The sequence below is a fragment of the Rhineura floridana genome, chromosome 3 (genome assembly GCF_030035675.1).
Source record: "Rhineura floridana isolate rRhiFlo1 chromosome 3, rRhiFlo1.hap2, whole genome shotgun sequence".
Taxonomy (NCBI): domain Eukaryota; kingdom Metazoa; phylum Chordata; class Lepidosauria; order Squamata; family Rhineuridae; genus Rhineura; species Rhineura floridana.
In genome coordinates this window covers 89,900,550-89,912,976 of record NC_084482.1, presented here as the reverse complement: position 1 = coordinate 89,912,976, position 12,427 = coordinate 89,900,550, and the positions used below count along the sequence as shown (strand labels likewise).

The following is a 12,427-nucleotide window of genomic DNA, read 5'->3' as shown; positions in this document are numbered from 1 at the left end:
AAGTCAGCCAAGTGCAGGTTTTCTTGCAACCCTGTAATTGGAAAAACCACAAGGTGAAATTCTCCCTTCCCCCTGCACAAATTTTAAAGATACAGAAGACCTCTTGGTTGCCAGGCCCAGCCTCCAAGAGGTCTTCTGTATCTTTAAAAGTTGTGCAGGGGGAAGAGAGAATTCCACCTTGTGGTTTTTCCCATTACAGGGTTGCAAGAAAACCTCCACTTGGCTGAATTTTCTCTTCTCTTAAAGGTACAGAATCATTCTCAGGCCCTGAGCCTGGCAATCCTAGCCCTGCCAGAGAAGGAGAGACACTCAACCAGTCTGAGGATAAAGGTGTGGCCTATGGCACGTTTAGAGGGGGCTCTAAGCAGGAAGGGAGCAAGGATGACAAAGGTGCAGAAGTGAAAGAAATGATTAAAGAGCTAGGCTATGGGGAAGGCTTTGCACAGTGACCTATTATGGTATGAGAGGAAGCAAAAAGCAGACATTCTGGGGGCTAGTCACCCCAGTGGTGAATCAAGGAGGGAAAGGGTTAACTGAAGGAAGGGAGACACTACTTACACATATGATAATAGAGGGATTAATGAGGAAGAAAGACTGCTTAAATAAACAGGTCTAAGAAGTGCTTTGAGTTAAGAGCTCACTATGGGGGTATTCACACGTTACCTTGTACCCAGGTAGAAGCCCCTTGGACCTGGGTACAGCTGCTCTTGAGAAAGAGTCTACACGTGGTGATTTGAAAAATTACCAGGTGTACCAGTACCCTGAAAAAAGACTATTTTGTTCACATGTTGATTCTCCCTGCATGCTCTCCACGTGGAGCTGATCATGAACAATTAGTTTTTCTCCCTGGGGCCAGCCTGGGCCTTTGTTCTAGCAGCAGCAAGCAGCAGCTGCTGCCAATCAGAAATAAGCTCAAGGAAACGTCAGTTGCTGGAGCCAAAGAGTAGGAAAGAGGAATAAAGCTAAAATGGAGGCAAGGGCAACAAAGAGGGAAAGGAGACCAGCCTGAAGCAACGAATGAGCTTGAGGGAAGGAATGAGACAAAAAAAAAAAGGGAGGGGGAGCTTTGAAGGACTCACTGCAATTTTTAAAAAGTCTACTCAGAAGTAAGTCCCATTGAGTTCAGTGCTTCTATGTGCTGGCAGTGGCTGAGTCTGAGGGAAGGAAGGAGAAAAAAATAGGGGAGAGGAGAAAGCTTTGGAGAATCCACATTTGAATTTTAAAAATGTCTACTCAGAAGTAAATCCCACTGAGTTCAGTGGGACTTATTCCCAGGCAAGTGAAGTGGAGCTTCTGTGTGCTAGCAATGAGCTTGAGGGAAGGAAAGAGGAAAAATCTCTACTCAGAAGTAAATCCCACTGAGTTCAGTGGGGCTTACTGCCAGGTAAATGGAGTGACTAAAAATGTGAGAGAGACTTGTCAGAAAGCTGGAGCTAGGTTTAAAAAATAAGTTTGTTTTACAAACTTAAATGGAGTTTAAGCCTCTTGTGGGCTCAGACAAGTGAAAACTGCTATCTTCTTGAGAGAAGGGCAGAAGAAAACAGTAATCAGAAAGCTAGTGAAGAGAGAGAAGGGGCAGATATTCTGAGGGCTTGCAATATAATTCTAAAAACATCTACTCAGAAGTAAGTCTCACTTAGCTCAATGGGGCTTACTCACAGGTAAGTGGAGTTAGGATTGCCTAAAAAAAGCAAGTGTTCTGCCAGAGAAGCTAGAGCTAGGCAAGGACTGTTTACATTGTTAATTTTTACAAAATTAAGTTTGATTACATTCCTAGTACAATCCTAACCCCATGCCTACTCTAAAGTAAATTCCATTCAGTTTGGTGGGACTTACTCCCAAGTAAGTACGATTAGGATTCCAGCCCCTTAAAAGAAACAGTGGGGGGGCAGAGAAAGGGAGGGGAGTTTGCCTATATGTCTGCTCACAGTCCAGTCCAGTCCTAGCCATGTTTACTCAGAAGTGAGTCCCACTGAGCTCAGTGGAACTTACTCCCAGGTAAGTGGGGTTGGGATAGGATTGCAGCATCACTTTGAGGGGAATGTAGGAAGAGGTGAAAGAACTACAAAGAGATAATGAAGAGAGAAAAGGCTTGTGTGTGGGGGGAGGAACCCTAAGACTCTGAAGCAGAATTTGTGTGACCCCTATGGGCTCAGACAAGTGAAAACTGCTATCTTGAGAGAATGTGGGAGGATGTACCAGTAATCTAGTAAAGGAGATGGGGAGAAAGACTTAGGAATCTGAAGTTACAGTGCAGTCTCAGCCATGTTGATTCAGAAGTAAGTTCCACTGAGTTTAATGGGACTTACTCCTGAAGTGAAAGTGAATGTAGAATTGCAGCCTTTAACTTCTAAATTAAATCTTTTCCTTTAAATACTAGGTGATTTATCAATAATTATAAAATTTATAATGTCTGTTAAATGTTCAATGCATCATCGTGTGACTCTTATTGTTGCTTGTTACAAGTAGTACACCTACTTTTCAGAATAGTGCCACAAATAGATTCCAAAACTTGCTCCAATCCCCCCTGTGCAGGTAATGAATAATAGCTGCTATCACAACTGCAATAATAAAATAACTTAATGGTTAGGTAACACATTGCTCAGAAATTATTGATATATATAATCAAAATTATTTTAATGGCTAGGTAATACATTACTCAGAAATGATAATTATCAATAAATAATAGAAACTTTGTGTAATAGTTATCCCTTGTATCTTAACAACATAATCCCAAGCAGGTTTATCAAAAGTAACTTTCACAGTTCAATGGAGCTTGCTCTCAAGTAATTGTGCAAAGGATTGTAGCCTTAATCTTATTTAATGCCTTATTTCCTTTATGTCTCAACTTTCTTGCAAAGAGCTCAGTGTGGCATACGTAGTCCTGCACCTCCCCAATATATCCTCAGAATAGCCCTATGAGGTAGTTTAGGCTGAGAAGGTAACTAGCCCAAAAGTCACCCAGTGACTTTCATGGCTGAATGAGGGTTTGAATCCAGGTCTCCCAGGCCCTAGCCCAGTACACTGGCTTTTGCAGAACCTGTACACTACAGTACCTCTATAAATCCAATATAAATTACCCACTATACTTTTCTTCCTTGGTCTTTTAAAACCTATTGAAATCAATTGTAATGTAAATTCTGTTGTGTGCTTCATATTTCCTCCTAAAGGTCAAGAGAGAGAAATATAGCCAGGACTCTTCCAGTAATTTGATGGCATAGGTCAGCAGTGATGGGGGGGGCAGAATGGCAGTGGCACAGAGATGGCAAGGTTGGGGGTACTTTGGTGGAATGCAGCACAAGCATCCAGGTGTATGCCCACCTGCTGCCTCATGGTGGTACCATCAGCCCTGAACTTGCAGGTACCTTGCCCCATCCCCATTCAGTGAGTGGCAATGCTGCCATTATTGAGAGAGCACCGCTGTTGCAGAATCTGGGATCTACCTTGTGTTTTACTAGAACCCCAAGAGCTACCAACTACAGCCAGCTGCAAAAGACATACATCTAGTATGAAAGAACATGGTGTCTCTGAGAAGTTGCTGAGCGCAGAGTTATTGGAACTGAGATGAGATCACAGTCTTTCCACACATAGATGCATTCCTACTTTCCACAAGTATTCTTAATTTCAGTTGTCAAATTTCCAAAGGGTGTGTGCCCTTTTGTTGCTATTGTTAAACAATTGGAAGCCAGAAGTGCTTGCCAATTGACTGCAAATCTCCCAGGGATCTACCAATAGATAGGGATCTATCTTCTGGTCATCTCTGCACTAAATCATTTGTATGGGCACAGGCCTACCTTACAGGATTTTTGTAGCATGGTACAAAGGAGTGCTTGCAAGAATGAAACTACAATAGCAGAGGTAAGACTCTTCAAAACATTGCCAAAGAAGGCATTGTCAAAAAGGCAATGTCACCTTTCTACTGCGTATCCAGAAATTGAGAAGAAAAAAATGTGGATTTGATCATCTCTGTGCAGCTCTTACCTTCTGTATCAAGTGTCATGCATCAAAATTAGACACACCTGACAGTCAAACACATGATAATGGCTGCCTCCATTAGAAACCTGTCAGAATTAGCTGCACCACATGGTTTCATGGCAACACAAACCTGCCTTGTAGGGTTGTAATGTTTATTTCATTTATTATTTGATTTATATTCTGCCCTTCCAGCAGGAGCCCAGGGTGGCAAATACTCTAAATCAGAATGGTTAGACTTCATGGTTAGACTAGATCAGGATCTAATACTCTAGATCAGGATGGTTAGACTTCAGGTTTTTGGTATTGATGATGATGATGATGATGATGATTAAAACCCAAGATCCACCAACCAAACCAAGCCACAAAATATATACACTTGGAGTTAAATAATTCTTAACCCAGGAATTTGTTTTGAGTTCCAAAATTGAACAGCTCGCAGTATTTCCACACAAAAATCCACTCCGGATTACCCCCCATTTTCTTCTTTTCAGCAGTATAATGGTGGGGTGGTCATTTTCTTGTTTTCATTGTGAAACAGGAGTCTGAAATCCTCACTGATCTTCTGCGAGTCATCCTGAGATGCACCAATACATTTTGATCTACTTTCTGCATTTAAAGTACTATCCAAAAGCTAAACATTATGACATAGACCATAAAAAGAGATACTGATGATCACTTTTTGATACTGAGCTACAAAAATGTCCACTGAAAAACCATAAAAACCACAGCGCAGAGCTTTCCCAAATACCAGGAAAGGCTTTCCAGGGGACAGAATATGTTACAGTGGGCGCAGCAGGCTGGAAAGCCCAACTGATAAATAATTTCCCCAACATTTATACTTTGAGTGTAGTTTTGTGTATTAAAACACATGATGTCCTCAAGAAAGAATCAGGTGTACCATGTTGGAAGAATAATTTCAGTTCATACTCTTTTAAGCAGCTTCTTTTTGTAGCAGCCCCCTCCTCAAAATATTTTCATATATAAATATTCAATATATTTAGGTCTGCACTTTCACAGATTTATCTATGAGTAAGTCCTATTGATCTCTATAGGACTGTATAGACATGTATAGGATTGTTCCATGAAAGCCTACATCAATAACCATACATGCTCTAACAACAGGCAATGAAAATGCAGTATTTTAATAGCTATAATTATGATAGTTACAGGCTGGTATTTTCTTTTAAAAAGTTGATGTTTTGATTTTAAAAACTCAAGAATCTGCAGGAAAAATGAAAAAAGTAAAACTACATTTCTGTTTCTGCCAAATTTCTTTCTATTGAATGTACCCCTTGACAGGAAACAGTTTCAGGAAGCATAACAGACCCAGCATGCCTTGCCTTGTTGCCAGTAAAAGGGAATTGCTTCAGTGGCGCATTTAATAAGTGTCATTGAAGCCATGTTCTTTTCCTGGCAGCATATGTGTATATAACGGAGACTGTACACTCGTTGAATGTTACATGTGAATAGCTATGAGTGTACAGCCGAACTACTTGTGTATCTGGGTACAGGGTCTGTACACTCGTTGAATGTAATGTGTGAACAGGGCCTATGTGTTTTCTAAAGGCAAGAGAAGCCATAGGGCTCTGAAGACTGTTGGAGTCCATAGTAGGAGAGTGGAAGCTCTCACACACATCAACACATATATTAGTACTTGCCAGGTGCACTTCTATACTGCTTTATTTATGACAGGAATGGGGAAGCTGTGGCTCTCCAGATGTAGTTGGATTCTAGCTCCCATCAGCTCTAGCCAGCATGGCTAATGGTTAGGGACTACAGGTCTTTTATTTCAGCAGTATCTAGAGAGGCACAGTTTCCCTACCAATTATTTACAATTTAGGACAAGTTATAGCAAGATTTTATTGCAACCCAAACGAGTGACATTGAAACCCAAGTTGAAATTATTCTTATATTATTCTCATCAGTCATTGGCTCATTGATTAATATATTGTGCTTTCATAAACAAATATATTTGAGGTCAGTTATCTCAGTTTCATGTGATGTTTTGCAAGGCAAATCTGCACTGGGTTTCAAAAGAAACAAAAATAATGGATTTATTATACCTCTGTTTGAATACTGGTTCTTCCATTTGCTCTGCAGCTAGTTCCTCTAAAAGTGACAGAACCAATAGCGTTTCATATGTACATATGTGCACAGAATCCATGTGCATCCATTGTTGCACTAGCACACTCTTACAGTCATAGGATCTGTGTGGGGTTTAGATGAGGACACCGGGCCGATCCAGCAACCCCACCTCTTCTAAAGGTTTATCATGGTGCAGAACACATGACATGGTTGCCACCTTTTAAAATGGGTAATGTATGACATTGATAGCTGATAGCTGTATAACAAGCAAAAATCAACAGGTGCAGTTCTCCCCAGCATGGAGATGTAATGATAGGGAAAGTGTCATTTGTTGATTTCTGCCAGTTATGCAGTTGTGAAAGGCATAATCAATTCACAAAATGTCAAGTGGCAATGCTAACAAAGGGGTGGAGGAGAGTGAAGAAGAGAGGAAAGTGCACTGCACTGTATTTTGCAGCTACTTTTTGTGCCAAGGACAGTTCAAAGGGCTGGAGTGGATGTAGGAGGCAGAAAATTACTAATGTACTACTTAGAATAACAATATGGCCATCTGGGAGAAGCATTAGATTGAAACAGGTGATCTACAAACCCATGGGACTACTTTCAAGCGCTAAATCGTCTCCTCCTTGTGATGTGAGCTGCAGACAACTTGGAATTAATTCCAAGGCATTCAGTGCACCATTCAGTGGGACATAACGTATAAATTGTAAAAGTAAACATTTTTCAACTTTCTTTTCTTTTATGTGAGCCGAAAACTGACTTGGAATTAGCTGTGGTGGCAGTCAGTACATCTAATCCACAGCTGTCAGAATTTATTTATCTTTGTGCCTACAAAACAAGGAAAATAATTCTCTCTTCATCAATGGGCTATTTTAATGGTCTTAGAAAATAGAACACTGGTAGGCTAAACATTTTTGAAACCAAATATGAACTCATAGTTAGGGATGGGGGAGAAATTTGGTTCAGTTCACATTTGAATTTGCACTTCCCAAAACAATATGCAAAATGAAACTCAGCTATCCTTTGAAAATTGAACATTTATTTATTTTTAGTTATTATTACATTTATATCCCACTTTTCCTCCAAGGAGCTCAAGGTGGCATGTAAACATGGTTGTCCCCCTCCCCTTTTTATCCTTACAACAACCCTATGAGTAGGGTTGCCAGGCTCAGGGCCTGAGAATGATTCTGTATCTTTAAGAGAAGAGAAAATTCAGCCAAGTGCAGGTTTTCTTGCAACTTGGGAAAAACCACAAGGTGAAATTCTCCCTTCCCCCTGCACCACTTTTAAAGATACAGAAGACCTCTTGGTTGCCAGGCCCAGCCTCCAAGAGTTAATCCTATTGAACTCAATAAGTATGCAAATGATCAAACCTGCTCTCCCCTCTTCCTCCCATCACCTCCATTTTGCCCTTTCCCTCCCCCTTCCTTCACCCCTCCCCCTCTCCTTCCAATCCCCTCCTCCCACTCCTTCTGCTCCTATCTCCCCCTTCTTGCTTCCCTCTACTCTCCCCTCCCCCTCTTCCCCCCCATGGTCAGTTTTACCTGTCCTAGCCATGATTGCACAGGGGTAAATCCCATTGAATTCAAGAAGCATGCAAATGATCAGACCTGCCTTTCCCCTCCTCTCCTCTCCTTCCTCCCTTCTTCCTCTCCTCCCTTCTTCCTTCTTCCTCCTCCCCTGCCCACTCCAGGCTCCCTCCCCATGGTCAATTTTACCTATCCTCAGCATGACTGCATGGGAATAAATCCCACTGAACTCAAACATGCAAATGATCAAACCTCCCCTCCTCCCCCCCTCCTGCCTGCTCTCCTCCTCCCCTCCGCATCCCCTGTGGTCCGTTTTACCTATCCTAAGCATGATTGCAGGGGAGTAAATCCCACTGAACTCAATAAGCATGCAAATGATCAATCCATTCTCAGCAAACTTGAACAGGATCCTATTTCTTACCTCCTGGACTAAAAAGCAGGGAAATTCACGAATAGGCAAAAAACCTTGGGGTCAAAGAATGTACCTATAGCCAACAGATATTTCTATCAAACTTTAAAAAGCAGGGAAATTGAATGCCCCAGGGGAGCAGGAGACCTGACCTCCTCTCTGAGATATTGTACTGCCCTACAAATTTGTCAAAATGCAAACACAATTTGGGTTGGTCTTTCACAGTCCAATCCACTTCCTGTGTAGCTTGGAAGAATTTGGTAACATGTGCCTCTGAGCATAGAGGCAACACCTGCAGTCAGCCCAGATAACAGAAACAAGACATGTGCTGTGCTGATCTTGTTTTAGCAGGGAGGAAGGAACAATATTAAAACAGTTGACATAGTTCAGATAGTCACTTTAAATATGTCTGATTTACTTTGCAATTGTAGTGAAGTTTCCTATAGTAAATCATTCTCTTTTGCTTCTGTTTCTGTGAATATGTGAAGTATAGCAACACTTTGCAATACTAAAAAAAAGCTCCAAAAACAATTGTGGAATAATGGCACTGACTGTTCTGCAGAATAGTTTCCAATGGATATGAGGAGTGTCTCAGTTTGCACAAGATAGAACAGTGGGAGGTGAAATATATTCTAGCAAAATTCTAGGTGTGCTCTTTGTTTTTAATTGACCATGGCCACCTTTCCTTAAGTGGAGTTGTTTAAGCATAGCAGGCTGAAAACATGCATCTTGGGCAGGTCAAATGTGTTTTTTCAACAGCTAGAGCCATTGCTTAAATAGCAACATATTGTAATCTGTCTGATTTTACATCAAACTGCAGTTTCAGATTCAACTGTTAATGCACCCAAAATAGAAATGGAGCATAACCTCCAGTTTGAGACAAAAAAGGTTATCTTCACTATCATGTGACATCGACCAATAAAAAGGCTTTGAAATTAATAAACATAAATTTGACACAGATTTCTATGATGGATAGAGAGAAATATAATTTTCTAGGTTAGATTCTCTGTAGAATGTAGTGACACAGAAAAGAAGCAAAGTAAGAAGAACATCAACAAACATACAAAAATGTAATCTTTGGAGATGGCAGGTGTTGCCACCACTCACCGCATGCTCAGAAGCACGTTACCAAATTCTTCCAAGCTACACAGGAATGGATTGAACTGTGAAAGACCAATCCAAATTGTGTTTGCATGTTGTAGGGCAATACAGTATCTCAGAGAGGAGGTCAGGTCTCTTACTCCCATGGTGCATTCACTATAGCTGCCCAATTACCCTGCTTTTTAAAGTTTGGTAGAAATATCTGTTGGTTATAGGTACCTTCTTAAACCGCAAGGTTTTTTGCCTATTAGTGAATATAACCTCCGCACAAACAAATCAGAAAGAATGCTCAATAGACAGCAACACTGTATAATCACAGTGCAAGTGTTTTGATAACAAATCAGGATAAAGGCCCAATAAACAAGTCATTTGGAAGAGCGCACTGTGGGAACATAGTTCTGAAGAGATTTTTGGAGCACATGTATACTAGAGAGCCTAAAACCTGTGAGAGAATTACGTCCTTTCCAGCCCCTTTCTCCATTTCTGAACTTTGTGAGTGACTCTTTACCCCTCTGTACTTGACCCAACTTTTATTCATGTCCCCAATTTTCAGCCCTCTTTCTATTTAGTCCCTCTTCAAAGGACTGCACAGCTTTTGAACCTTCTTCCTAATGGGCTTCTCAGCTCTTTGCCTCCCTACTTCCTCATAATCCTGACGCTCTTCCTGCCCAGAGCACACAACTCATACTGTTTTTAAGACCTCTGAAGTTCCAATGACAAATGGGCATGTTGCTTCACAGCTGAATGTGATGTGTTTATGAATATTCTATAGTTGGAAGATTCCCCTTGAGCATTCAGAATGTTTGCAATGAAATGACAAAATACTAGCTTACACAGTGTTGAGGAGAGGAGGATGGGTTTGCAGGCAACAGATACAATGAGACTGGCAAGAGCCAATTATTTATTGTGCCATATTTAGTACACAGCATATTGTCCAATGTGAAGACATTTGAGCATGATAATATCCCTGTCTACTAGAAGCAAGACCTATTGAGTACAATGGGACTTACTCCCAGATAAGTGTGTATAGGATGGTGTGATGTTCCTGTGTCTCTGGGATTACCACCTCCTCATTCCCAAACAACTGGATCAGGAAATCCCTAGGAAGCCCGCATCAGCCTGAGTCAAATATGCCCTCTGAACCACAAGCTTCAGCCCCACCACCTTTTCCCCCAAAAGGTGACCACTGGAGTAATATGTCAGTGAAACTGGTACAGGTATAGGTACAGAATAGGGCCTTAGTATGGTAGCACTCTTGACTATGCTGACATGTGAGATTTTGGATCAAACAAATAAACTTAATTATATACAAGATGGTAAATGTGATAGTAAATGTAAAACTTGTTCTCCCTTTCCTTCCTACCGATCCTACTCCATTAATCCCAATGAAATCCTCCCCCAAACCACCACCCTGCTAACTAGACGTTCTCTTCTTGATCCCTAATCCTATCTCATTCTGTCAAACCCTATTGTTTTTCTCTTTAAAACTCCCCTCAGAATTCTCACTCACACACCCCCTCCCATCTGTTAGTTGTACCTCATCTGCACCTGTTAACATTCTATTAACACTTTCTTACCTGAACACAATTTCAAAACAGTTTTAAACATATAAATAATTCTGATTTCATTACAGATGGCAAACTAAATTTGACTATTACTTATATATATAAGGTACCACCACTAACTGTTCTTAACATCAATGAAGTGTCACCAATATATTAGGCATAGCTAATAAGTTATAGATAATATGGAAGTCAATATATGGAAAATATTGAAAGTAGTTTGCAATGAGAATAAGGGCCTGAATGTTAATTTTTGAAATTACTGTATTTAACTCTACCGGGAAGATCTTAATAATTTTAGACCAGTAGCAAATGTTTCCTTTCTGGGCAAGATTCTCAAGAGGGTGGTTGCCAACCAGATTCAGGAGGAGACAGATTTTCTAGATCTATTTCAGTCGGGATTCAGGCCTAGTTTTGGTACGGAAACTGCCTTGGTCAACCTGTACAATGATCGGTGTTAGGAGAGAGAGAGGGGGAGTGTGACTGATGATCCTCCTTGATATTTCAGTGGCTTTTGATACCATTGATCATGGTATCCTTTTGGGGAGACTGTCTGAGTTTGGTACTGGGGGTACCACATTGTGGTGGTTCTATTCTTATTTGGATGGATGGCTCCAGAAGGTGGTTCTTGGGTAGCATTTCTTGGTTCCATGGGCTCTCCAGTATGGGGGTCCCACAGGGGTTAGTTCTGTCCCCCATGTTGTTTAACATTTACATGAAACTGCTGAATGGGGCCATACAGAGTTTTCAGGTGCATTGTCATCAGTATGCTGATGACATGCAGCTCTATTTCTCCTTTTCATCTTCTGCAGGTGAGGCAGTGGAAGTGCTGAATTGGTTGCGATAATGGACTGGATGAGGGCCAATAAACTGAAGCTTAATCCAGACAAGACTGAGATGCTGTTGGTTAGACCACCTGAGTGGTGTGTGGCTTGCTTTAGATGGGGTCACACTCCATCTGAAGGAGTGGCTTCAAAGTTGGGGATTCTCTTGGATCCACTGCTTTTGCTTGAGGCCTCAGTGGCCCAGAGTGCCTTCTATTAACTTAGGCTGGTGGCCCAATTGTGACCCTATTGTTGAGCCCCAGCTCCCCCAGATAGACCAGGGAGAAGTGTCAGAGGAGGATGAGGCTTTCGAGGGTGTTGAGGGAGGGGGAGATGTCGACAGCCCGCAAGTTCCCATAGTCAGCCCTCCTGTTCACGTGGATCCCGCTCCGTCTGCAAGTGCTCCAACAGAGCCATTGGGAAGCGACCTCTCTCTCCTGCCAATTCCACCCCCCGGGTTTCCCCACCTGGCACTTCCCCGCCAACCTGCTCCCCACCCCCTGATGTCAAGTTGGCACCTAGCAAGCCTGTGCTGTCAGATGTACAGCAGGAGGATTGTCCCCCCTTGCCCCATGCAAGATGACGTGAGAAGCGGGATGATCAGAAGATGGTACTTTGGAAGAGTCAGAGATTACGAGCGAAGACTTTTCCTATTTAAGGCAGAATCCCACGGATTGGGGTGCTGAGTCAACTTACTCCACATGCTGCAGAGCATGCCTAGGTAGTTCAAGTAGAGCCAGTAGTGAGTTAGCATAGACAGGTCTATGAAGTTCACTGCTTTTGATGTAACCGTTGCTCTAATAAAGCAAGAATTAATTCCAGCCTTGCCTCCATCTTGTGTCTCACGCTCTGAGCAGGACACCTAACTGGACAGGGATAACCTGACTACAGTAATCTATGCTCTGGTAACCTCAAGGTTGGATTATTGCAATGGCTTTATGT

At 41.8% G+C, this 12,427-nt stretch overlaps 1 long non-coding RNA gene across 2 annotated transcripts in view; it reads left to right on the top strand.

The window, feature by feature from the left end:
* Nucleotides 1–1,911: 1,911 nt before the first annotated feature.
* LOC133382216 (uncharacterized) overlaps nucleotides 1,912–12,427 on the top strand; it is a 59,371-nt gene continuing 48,855 nt past the window's right edge. For both annotated transcript variants that reach the window (XR_009761851.1, XR_009761850.1), the window contains exon 1: nucleotides 1,912–1,998. This is a non-coding gene — a long non-coding RNA (uncharacterized LOC133382216). The remainder of the gene's footprint in view (nucleotides 1,999–12,427) is intronic.